Source organism: Musca vetustissima, unplaced genomic scaffold (assembly GCF_032173495.1).
Source record: "Musca vetustissima isolate MV318-11 ecotype Yass unplaced genomic scaffold, APGP_CSIRO_Mvet_v1 utg32558, whole genome shotgun sequence".
NCBI lineage: Eukaryota > Metazoa > Arthropoda > Insecta > Diptera > Muscidae > Musca > Musca vetustissima.
In genome coordinates this window covers 40,311-53,448 of record NW_026876106.1, presented here as the reverse complement: position 1 = coordinate 53,448, position 13,138 = coordinate 40,311, and positions in this window count along the sequence as shown.

Below are 13,138 nucleotides of genomic sequence, written 5' to 3'. Positions count from 1 at the left end.
TACCACCTGTACCAGTGTAGTAATACTGTAATATACTAATATTGATCTCCGTTTTGTCATAGCACTGAATTTTGGTATTTTGAGTTCTCATTGGCTGAAAAATTTCACTATCAAAAATACCCACATTGATCTCCGTGTTATTATGGCCCCATATAACTATTAGATATTTTGTAAATTTCAATCATCTTTTTCTCACGTATTTATACCCTTCACTACACTGTGGTACAGGGTATTATGTCTTTGTGCATATGTTTGTAACATGCAAAAATAATCGAGATAGACCCATGGTTCCTTTTGAGAATATGCATAGAATCACTTTCTGAGATGATTTATGCATTTCCGCCCGTCTGTTGGTGTTAAATTGTAAACAAAGTACAGGTCGCATTTATGATCCGAATTGAATGAAATTTGGCACAGCTCACTGGTTTGGCCCAAGGAAGAACCCTATTGAAATTGGGAAAAATCGGTTCAGATTTAGATATATCTCCCATATATATGTTCGTCCGATTTAAGGTAAATGGTGCACCAAAGTCCCTATATATCTTTCGATTTGCACTAAATTTGGCACAGCGTAATGAGTAAGGTCTAGAATGATGTGTGCAAAGTTTTGTGAAAATCGGTTCAGATTCAGATATAGCTCCCATATATATCTTCGTCCGATTAAAGTAAATTGTGTACCAAAGTCCCTATATATCTTTCGATTTGCACGAAAATTGGCACAGCGTACTAAATTAAGTCTAGAATGATAAATTGGCACAGCGGACTAAATTAGGTCTAGAATGATGTGTGCGAAGTTTTGTGAAAATCGGTTCAGATTTAGATATAGCTTCCATATATAGCTTCGCCCGATTTTAGGTAAATAGTCCACGAAAGTCCCTGAAAATCTTTTGATTTGCACGAAATTCGGCACAGTGTAATGTATAAGGTCTAGAATTGTATCTGCCAAATTTCGTAAAAATCTGTTCAGGTTCAGATATAGCTCCTATATATATCTTCGTCCGATTTAAGGTAAATTGTGTACCAAAGTCCCTATATATCTTTCGATTTGCACGAAAATTGGCACAGCGCACTAAATTAAGTCTAGAATGATGTGTGCAAAATTTCGTGAATATCGGTTCAGATTTAGATATAGCTCCCATATAGTTTCGCCCGATTTTAGGTAATTGGTGCACCAAAGTCCCTGGACATATTTTAATTTGCACGAATTTTGGCATAGCGTACTGAATTAAGTCTAGAATGATGTGTGCAAAGTTTCGTGAACATCGGTTCAGATTTAGATATAGCTCCCATATATATTTTCGTCCGATTTTGTGTAACTGATGCACCAAAGTCCCTATATACCTTTCGATTTGCATGAATTTTGGTATAGGGTACTGAATAAAGTCTAAAATGTTGTTGTAAGCTTCGTGAAGGCCGATTGACACAACGTGCCGATGTAATATAAATTAGTCTCTGGCAAGTTTCCCCGAAATCGGTTCAGATATAGATATATAACAAAAACGTGTCGTCTGTTAGGATACATATGTAGAATATACCCAAAGTGGTGAAGGGTATCATATAGTCGGCCCAGTCCGACTTTACTACTTTCCTTACTGGTTTTCAGTAGGTTAAAGGTTCTATAATAACATGAGTTTTCTCCCTGATGGCGGATGGTATAAAAAGTTTGGCCGAGACGACCTTAACTTCGTTTTTATTTGTTAATATTCCATTTGCATTAGCTTATGATCCAATCAGGTCTAAAATCTGATGGTGTAAAAAAATATATCGTGTAACGAAGACGTTACTTGAATTAAAATATTAATAAACGTTGAATTAAAAATAACTTTTGTTAGAAAATCTCTCATTTCCATTTGATGTACCTCAGCGGGAATTCTAAATTACAGGTAAGAAAATATCGAATATTCGGTGGTACCACAGCGTGTTGTTGGGTATACACATACCAATGAATAGGTCAATTATATTGCTCTTTATGTATATACACTATGGCTTTATTTTCGCATCTTTCCATATTCTTTGTAAGCATAATTCTTTCATTGCACAAAGTTTTCAAATAGCGCAATGGGGTTTTGTATTTGTTCTTGTTATTGCTTTCACTTTCCAACTCATATTCGAATAACATACACACATACAAACATGTTCATGCATAAAGCTATTGCTTTTAAGTTCGGTATTAATGCTAAGTATCAGAGAATAAAACTTTGACATTCACAACATGTGGTTGGGAAAGGGATCAATGGATTTGGATTATATATATATATATATATATGGGCAATAATGCATATAGTTGAACATAAACATGATGTTCTCACCAGGAATACGATATAGCCACATCGATGAGAAAACAATGAAAATGGGACAGCAACTTCAAGTAGGCGCTACATAAAAACTTGGATCTATGTATACACATTTTCCGCAAAATTTTGTAATACCTTTCGATATCCTGGAAAGCCACTGTCACTACAATGGGGAAATGCGGCCATAACTTACAAAACTCTGATAATAGGGCACCACCCTTATGAAAAAAACCGGTCAAAAATCTCCAAAATACCGAATAGTGGGAGGTACCGTTATATGGGGGCTACCCTGAATCTTGGGTCAATATTAATACTTATTGGTACGGACATGTGTTATTTACTGAGAACACAAAATACCAAATTACAGGAAATTCGGATGAAAACCCCTGTCAAAATCTTCAAAATACCGAATAGTGGGAGGTACCGTTATATGGGGGCTACCCTGAAGTTTGCGTCGATATTAAAAATTTTTGGTACGGACATGTGTTATTTATTGAGAGCACAACATACCAAATTACAGGAAATTTGGATGAAACCCCTGTAAAAAATCACTAAAATGCCGAATGGTGTGTGATACATTTATATGGGGGCTACCCTGAAACTTGGTCAATATTAATACTTTTCGGTACTGACATGTGTTATTTAATGAGAACTAAAAATACCAAATTACGGCCAATTCGATTGGAAATATGTCGAAAATCCTCAAAATAAAGTTTTATAGGGGTACACCAAAAAGTGGACCGATATATTTGAATTGCAATACCAAACATCCTAAGAGTGCTAGTATTGTCTGTGCAAAATTTCGGAGCTCTATCTTTAATATTGCGATGACAATCACGATTTATACAGACAGACGGACGCGCATAATTCGACATAAAAATTTTATTCTGATCAAGAATAGGTATACTTTATGGGGTCTCCTGTGAATATTTTAAGGTGTCATTCAACGAAATGAAAAAAATTAATATACACTTCACCTTATGGTTGAAATACACGCCAAAAATCTTCAAAATGCCATTGAAAGGGGCCGATATATCCCAGGAGCTATATAGTAGCACTTTGTTATGCTAAGATATAGTCATATCCCATATAAGGGCTACCAAAAAATATTCCGATATTTCGAAGATTTTGATATGAAGATTTGACACCCAATTAGAACTCAAAATATTAAATTAGATTCAAATCGGAAATACCGAATAATGGTGATTACAGTAAATTTGAAAAAATCCAAAAACACGAATTTTGCACTAGACCCATTCACAAATTTCAAAATTCCACTTATATTCGCCTAGGACGCCAAGTTTCATATCATTCAATGCTATTTATAAAATTTGTTCTATCAGGAGATCTTATTTTAACACTTAGTACCAAATTTGCCTATGAAGAACATTCTCCAATGCACCGAAATAATCATCTTCGACCCTATAAATTACAGGTTTAACATTTTGGCAACATTTCCCATATTAAATAATAATTTCAGGAATTGTTTATTAGGACTACATCTTATCATCATTACATTGACGTATTTCTGATTTCAATATTATGTGCCTTCAACATGATGAAACGCACTTCACCTTCACCGATTCATTTGATATGCCAAGTTATAACATACATACACCGAAAAAAAATAATTTGTATTTTATATGAATAGTGTTCCCAATGTCGGGGTTTCTGCATTTTATGAACGTAATACATTAAACTTTTAATACTGGTTTCTTCCCAACCAACATTTTTCGAAAAATTTTACCAAATTCGAGCCTGTTTAAATTTTGCTGTAATATTAAAATGCTCGAATATGGGCACACTTTTTGGTCGTAATTGACTCAGTCGTCGGGAGAAAAGTGCGACCCGACGCGAGTCCTCTATACCACTCACATATGAGTCTTCCTCGGCATTAGATTCGAGTCATTTTTAACCTTTTTCTAATATTTTTAAGGGTATTTTTCGAATCATGTTTTAAACTCTTTTTAACCATTTTTATTAATTTGTGACTCTAATTCGAGTCTTTTTTTTAATAATTTTTTAATCTATTACTAGTAATTTATGAGTCTTTTTATTGTCGTATATAACTCATACATATATTCATTCAAGAGTCCTTTTTGATCCATTTATGTTTAAAATTCGAACCATTTATCAATCATATATGAGTGTTTACGGGTACCCGTATAAACGTAGAATAAAGAGAAATATATTAAACTAGCAGACCCGGCAAACGTTGTTTTGCCTTATCAGAATTGCATCAATATAGGGGAGGTAAAAATTAACGAATTCATTGAAAATATATTTAAAAAAAATATGCATAATATTTTCCTATTATAAATTATGTCAGTACGTGTGGTATTTCAGTTTATCAATTGGTCGAACTTATTCCACCAAACATTTTTCAGGAGAAAGTCAAATTTTGATTTAACTACTCTTATCTCAAAAGATAATTTAGTATTGATGGCGTTATTACTATTCCTATTTTGATCACATGCCATTTATAAGTCCTTTGAATCACAATTGGTGCAGATGTTCTTGAGTTATAAGAGGTGTAAGTAACATTCGATTACTCCAATCTCCGACTTTTTTATGTTTTTCTTAAAGTTTTCTTTGGTAAAACTCTTCCCACTGCAATTAAAAACAACCGATGGAAAATGTGTCATGTCACATCATGAAAGACATAACAAAGTATGTATTTTGTTGTCGATTAAATCCCTAAGTCCATCTCGATTTTCGAGTGTCCAATTCATATATATAACATCATTTTGATTCAAAATTCCATTTTTTATTCATCGTTATATTAACTTTTTTATGAACAGAACTAAATTAAGAGTAAGTATTAAGTGCATTAGTGGTATATGGGGAGTTTTTGGGATCGAGAAATTCATTTCTGATCTTTTTTTTGCCTATGACCACCGCCAGAGGGCGTTTCATGCATATTTTAACTATTTTTCGTTGCAGAAATTAGACGAAAAATAGTAAAAATATGTATAAAACTCCCTCTAGCGGTGGTCATTGGTAAAAATAAGATCAGAAATTAATTTCTCGATCCCAAAAACGCCACTAAAACACATAAAAAAATAATATAAATATATATAAATTTCAATGAATTCTACTTCAATTTGATAAGTTATTATTTTTTTCGTTAGACTCCACGCACTTTTCACGAAATCAGATTATGTATGAATCGGTGTCGGAATACGTAACGTTGACACACGTCGATTAAGCACCCAATCTCTATTCGGAAAAACACAAAGAAGCTATATAGCGCGCTATCTGTCTGATGAACTTAAAATTAAACAGAAACACTCCTCACGCCCCATATAGGATATACACAAAGTTTGGTCAAAATCGGTGCATTAGTTCTTGAGTTACGGTGAAAAAACACAACAAAACTACATATTGCGCCATCTGTCGGATGAACTTCAAACTACACAGAAGCACTCCTCACGCCCCATAGAGCATATACATAGAATTTGGTCCAAATCAGTGCAGTAGTTTTTGAGTTTAGCGATCACGAACATACACGTAATCAATTTTTATATATATAGATATTACGATTTTAAACTATATTATTGTTATACTGTTCAGTTCTTGCTAGAATACTTAAGATGACAAATATCTGAAATGAAATATATAAGTTTCGTCTTAATAAAAACCTTATATGTTTTAAAAAGGGGGACTTACTTTTGTTTGCCGTTACTATAAACCATTTTTCAGCGCTAGGCTTAGATCAGGTTCCCTTCCAGCTGTTAAATCACAATAACTCACCTTTTAATATGTTAATTTCACTTCACTAAAAATTTATATTAACACCTCCTATTAACTTCTGTAAATGAGCATAAATGAAACATTTTCTATTTTCCAGTAAATGCAAAAAATGTCCCGTTTTACTTAGAAGAAAATAAAACAAGCGGTTTTTAATCACCCATCAGTAAAAAATGTGATCAGAGAATACACAATTTTAATCGCTTTTCTAGCATCTGCATGCTCTTTTTTGATAAAGCCTTTTTTCATTTTCAGATGATCAAAATATGATAATAAGCACCGGAAATATATTCATATTTTAAACATGTTGATTAGTGTGTTACGACTTCTATACATTTTGTTGTTGTATTTAAAATTAAACTCTTTTTAAGCTCTTTTTAAACTCTTTTCTTTTTTTCAAAAACCATTCTTCTTCTTATTTATGTATGTTCTGCATCATAAGAACGGCTGGGTTTGTGATTCGTACCATTTGCATTTAGCTTTTATATCGAAATACTTTGGAAAATTCATATGCGAATTTTGTAACACCAATGCAGAGTTCTATATGAGTATCTGAAATAAAGAGACAATCCGATGCAAGACTAGTCACAATCGAGTGGAAAATCGACCATTGGTAGCAGCATAAACAGTTACAAAAACAACCTCCATGTAAGGAGAGACGCGGAGACCGATAGCAAAACAAAACACTGCTGAACAATGAATTGTGGTAGTGGTGTGGTATTTTTCTTGGCAAGAATGTATTTGTTTTTGTCAGAAAATAAGTGAGAGGAAAATTGAGCGCAAATAGTGGTAAAGTACAGCGAAGTAGGAAAATAGTTTTGTTATTAATGAATTTTGTAACACCAATGCAGAGGTCTATATGAGTATCTGAAATAAAGAGACAATCGGATGCAAGACTAGTCACAATCGAGTGGAAGAATGTATTTGTTTTTGTTAGAAAAAAAGAGAGAGGAAAATTGAGCGCAAATAGTGGTAAAGTACAGCGAAGTAGGAAAATAGTTTTGTTATTAATGAAATGTTTGCATTTGTTGAACAAAATCAGTGTTAAATTGAGAGTAAGTAAGAGATATTTATCAAAAATTGTCTGACAAAAAGAGAATACGTATTTAGCCGCTATCGTAATCTTTAATGCATCATGATTATATGAATTTGTACTTGTATTCAAAGCGATACAACATAGAAAATATTATCTATACGTGAAATAATAAAAATATTCATTAAATTTTTTTCTGTGTACACATAGAAGTGAATGTACAATTTACCATTTCAACATCAGTGCTATTCATCTGCGGGTCTCCACGTTCGTTCGTTTTTTTTTTTTTTGGAAATGCAATATTGCATTTATAGCGAAATGTTCACATGCAACATACATATCACACATCAACTGATAGTAGGTTAGTTTGCTAAACATGAATTCTTGTCTGCTTTGTGTGGTTTAAAGCATTGATTTTGAACTGGAAATGACATCCATCAGATTGTTTATGTGAATTGCTTATTAGTCAATCAATGACTAAAGGTTTGGGTTGTAGTGAAATAATTATTCTGATTTGTTGTTGAAGTTTGCGTTTGAAGTTTATCGAAAAAATGATTTTTCATTCAATAGCTGCACACCAAAAAATTTAATGAATATTTGAAAAATTGCATTTAAATGATTATTTATACTCTTTCGAGTCGAGCTTGATGATCTAAATTTTGCAATGAAAAGGAAAGCCAGGAGAATAACAATTAACAAAAATTGCATTTATAGTTAATTTTGTTCGCTTTAAATACAAGTAAAAGTTCATATAATCATGAGGAAATCACAATTTTTTCAAAAAATGTAAATGTTTCATTAATTTCACAGTTATTTTCCTGCTTTGCCCTACTTTACCACTATTTGCGCTCGTTTATCCTCTCTCCACAACCACCATTCATTTTTCGGCTGTGTTATGTTTTGGCGTCGTTCTCCGCCTCTCCCCTTATTTGGTGTTTGTAACCATTTCTGTTGCTAACAACCGCCACTCACTCGATTGTGACTAGTCTTGCATTCCATTGTCTCTTTATTTCAGATACTCTTATAGACCTCTACATTGGTGTTAAAAACTTCGCATATGTATTTTCCAAATTATTTCGATCTAAATGCTAAATGCAATATATCAAAAAAGTGTTGTGTACGATCAACAAATCCAGCCGAATGTTTAACATTGTATATGGTGGTTATTATGACGCAGAACATGAGTCGATTGTGACTAGTTGTGTATTCCATTGTTTCTTTATTTCAGGCACTCATAACGACTTCTGTATTGGTGTTACAAAATTCGCATATGTATTTTCCAAAATATTTCGATATAAATGCTAGATGCAATATATCAAACAAGTGTTGGTACGAACAGCATTACCATTCACATTAAAGTTACCGCTTTTGCAATTCTTCTGGAGTCCTTCTGAAATAGTTTTTGGTTTCCCATCATTCAATTTGAGAGTAGTCAACTTATAGTGCCTAGATTCATTCTTAATGCCAACGGCCTGATATTCAAAGCTCTTAAGGTGTTAGCCGCGTCAAATGAATTAGTCTTACTTAGCTGGCTAGTTATAGAACATTTGTTCTATAAGCCGAGCTTAAAAAGATTTCGAGGCGCCTTGGTCTTGCAAAATCTTGGTCTTGTGCGCAACTCTTCCAATTTGAGCCATAATGCCGATGCCATCGCCATAGGCGAGTAACATGTGTTGTTTGGTGTATAGAGGCCCATTTCTATTCACCTTTATCTCTCGAATGACCTTTTCCAGCAGGATGTTAATAATATCACACGACAAACTGTCACCTTGTATGAATCCTCGTTCATTATTAAAGTCGGAAAGCGCCTCGCAGATCCTTTCCGACTTTAAATTATTGACGAGTGCGAACCATGGCTGCTACAAGATAATGATCCAAATCGATATTCGATCCTCGTATTGAACGAACGTCTAAAACACTGGATGAATGCCTTCCGTGTATCACAGCATGAGATGCTTAAATCTGGTGATGCTAACTACCATGCTTTTTGCTATCGCGAAGTCAATCAACTCATGCCGTGCTTTGATGTTTCTTCATGGAGGCTGAATTTTCCGACGGAGGCCCCAAAATTATTTCGCAATAAAAAAAATTATTTTGCTGTTATTTGTTTGGTGCATTCAGTTGTTAGTTACAGTGTGTTAAAAATGGAAGTGAACAAATAGAAAATTCGGTACATATGATATCCTTCACCACTTAAGGTATATATTACATAGTCTCCTAATAGATGTCGCCCTTTCGAAAGAACACTGACATGAAATTGAACGAAATATATATAAAAACTTTTGTGCACCATTTCAATTAAATCGGACGAAAATATCTATGGGAGCTATATCTAAATCTAAACCGATTTTCACGAAACTTATCACACATCATTATAGACTCAATTCAGTACGCTATGCCAAATTTCGTTCAAATCGAAAGATATTTAGGGACTTTGGCGCACCATTTACCTTAAATTGGACGAAAATATATATGGGAGCTATTCTAAATCTGAACCGAGTTTTCCCAATTTCAATAAGGTTCGTCTTTGTGCCAAATAAATGAGCTTTGCCAAATTTCATCCAAATCGGATAATAAATGCGACCTGAACTTTGTTTACAATTTAATATCATCAGACGGACGGACGGATATGCATAAATCGACTCAGAAAGAGATTTTATGCATATTCTCCTTTTGGGTTATATGGGGACTACCCCTAAAAAGGGTGCAAATATTAATAATAACTTCTATGAAATACTGATAAGAGCGAATTCGGTTTGAACCTCAAATTGGAGGGTACCCTTATATGGGGGCTACCCGAAAAATGGACCTGTCAAAAAATACGCTCAAAACCCCCAGGTGGAAAAGGTGGCCCTATATTTATAATTTTAAGGGGGGAAATTAGAACCCCTAATGTATCGAGAATGGGGGTACACTTATATTGGAGCTATGCATTAAGGTGAACCGATATAACCCAACTTCGATTTTGCCTGCAGACAAAAGACAACTCTGTTGTCGATCTATCTCAATTCGTTTAGAGGCTAGAGTGATTATAACAGGCAGACGGACATGGCTAAAACGTCATAGAATTTTACGCTAATCAAGAATATATACATTCTATAGGGTCGGGAATGATTATTTCGATGAGTTACAAACGGAAAAACAAAATTAATATACCCTCCATAAAAATAATTCTTGGCAAAAAAGTCATAGCTGTGCTTTATCGAAATATAAACGGTAGACTTCAAGCCATGTTGGCTCAAATCGATTTCAGTAATGTACGTCTGTCTGTTCGCTGGATTGTGAGCACAATATCTCGAAGGAAGTAATCGATGTTGTATATATTGCAATATTTCTTCCAAGTCAGAATCAAGGTAGGGAATATTGGACCCCTCCTTATGGTGGTATACGATTTGGTTAAAACCTTGCAGATAGTAATATCTTTAAGAAACCTCAGTTGAATTCTCATAAGATGTGTTGCAAATAGTATGATATGCTGGAGGGGATCGAAAGTTTTCTATTCCCACTACATACATATATGTCGTACATACACTCACATATAGATTTTGTGCTTTACTCCGACTATGTACCCACACAAACTAAATCATATAGTTATCATTCGTTTGCAATGGGAAAGCTTTTCTTAATGAAATAACATTTCCACGAGTTCCAGAAACACATTCAAAATCAACAAACGTTAATACATATAAATGTTCTTAGTTTTCCAAATCAAACTTCCGCTAGAAAATCTTTTACACATAACCATACAAAAGTTATTCCGCAACACTCGTAAGTTGTTGCAGTCGTAAGTTTAGAAATGAATTCTCTCGAAAAATAGCTGAAGTCAATTATGACGTGAGCACAAACACGAATTGAGAAAAATTTAATTTAATACATTTTAAGATACGATGAGAAACCCCTAGCACGTAATGAACTTTTGCTAGGGCAAAGATAAGATTCAACGTTATACTCCGATTTTATTTAATTGAAGAGCATAGCTAATTTTTCAGTTGAATTGATAATTTGGCATATATCAAAAATCTTTCAATGTATGCACAGATTTATGGAATTGTTGAGTTTTACCCTGCAACGATATTGTTGTTTAAAAGGCTAGAGTTTCTTTTCTCCAACGAAATTTCCTCGTGATACACTGTTGAAATAAACTCGATTTGTAAAAATCAAGTTTTTTTCGCATTTATTCAATTTGCCGTTTTCCACTGGAACGGCATTTTTCTTTTCAATGAATTCTATTATTTCGGGAATATTCATGGAATTGCAAAAACACACAATTGCATTTTTGTGGGAGCAGGGTTTTATTCGTGTATAAGCATCCACAAATTGTTTTAACTTTGCTATTCTGGGAAATATTTGTATGTTGCTCAATTGTTTGTGGGTGTGAATCGGTTTTTGTGGCGAAGGAACTTCCCAATAGGTACAGTATCGAACTAAAATGTGTGAGCTTATACAAAATCCAGGTTTGTGTTGTTATACCTTTTTTAACATATGAATATTGAATATTAAATTCTATACCGATTTATGCACGATAGAGTTCGCAATATTTATGATAGAGGTTTTGCACATACATTGCTATTACTCTAGGACGTTTGGTATTGAAAATGGGATATATCGGTTCACATAGAATGGGATATAGATCTCATAGAACTGCATCGCCGAATATTTGGTATTTTGCGAATTTTTGGCCTGTTTTGTTTTTAATGGAATCATTGAAGTGGGTACTTTGAGCTCCCATTTATTAGCAAATCCCACTACCAAAAATGATCTATGTGGGTGTACTTTTTAGGATAGCCCTAATATAAAGGTATCCTCATTATTCGGGATTTTGGAAAGTTGGAAAACGTTTTTCAATCCAATTTGCAATAAATTGACATACTGAGTTTGTTAACCAGGGTTCTATATTTTCCAAGCATAGTTCATGTTCGAAGATGGGGAATATCGGTCCACTCCTTCTGGTACCTCCACACAGAAAGGCAAGGCCAAAATGCGGGTTATAGTTCATATATAGTTAATTATCGAACCTTACGTTCTAGTTTTTTATATCGAAATAATCAGTCTTAGAACCAAACCCAAAACGCGGAACAACTTTGGATACCCGGGCTGAACTTTGGATACCCTCCACCATAGCTATACTAACAGACACATGCAATGAAAATATAGGGAACATACCAAAAAGTGGGCATATACCGATAATTCTACAAGTGGGCATATACCGATATATAAATATTATGTACACCAAATACAAACGTTAACAATTTTTTATGGGGATTTTTCCTAAAATATGTAATACCCTAGACAGACGACAGCCTTAATTTGCATTAACAGCCTTAATTCAAATTAACTTGTACATTATCCTCATTTTTATGTGTTGTTAACACAAAATCAAACTGAATTTATACTGAATTAGGAAATTTCATATATGGCAATGTTGTCGAAAATTAATTGTTTCTTGTCAAATTTATTTATATTTATGAAAATAAAAATAAGAAATGAAGGCAAATTTCAACCATTTTTAAAATTGGGAGCTGTTTTGTTAAGATCATAGTTGCTATTCCTCCTTTATGTCATGTATCTATTTCCTACAGATGTAATCCCGAAAAATATCGAAACAAATGTAAAAAATGTTCATCCTACACACAGACAAACAATTGTTTGAAGCAAAAAACTGTTTCGTATATATAAATATTAGGGGTAAATATTAATTCAAATTAAGACATTTTTAATGCAAATTAAGGCTGTCGTCTGTCTATGGTATAAGATCCAAAAAGTGGACTGATACTGATAACGCGTGGTAGAGTATAAAATCCTCAAACTTCTGTAATTTAGATTACAAAGTTATATGAGGCTATGACTAAAGGGGGGCCAATATTGATTACATAGTGTAGGAAATAGTGAATATTTGGGGATGTCATTATATGAGGGCTATGCCTAATTAATGACCGGTATATGGCAATTTTGAACCCAATATTTTAATTTTTTATCTCAATTCGTTCCTTCAGGTGGTATCACTATATAGAGGAGATGCCTAAATGTCCGCCGATATATTTCAATATCGCCATGTTTGAGT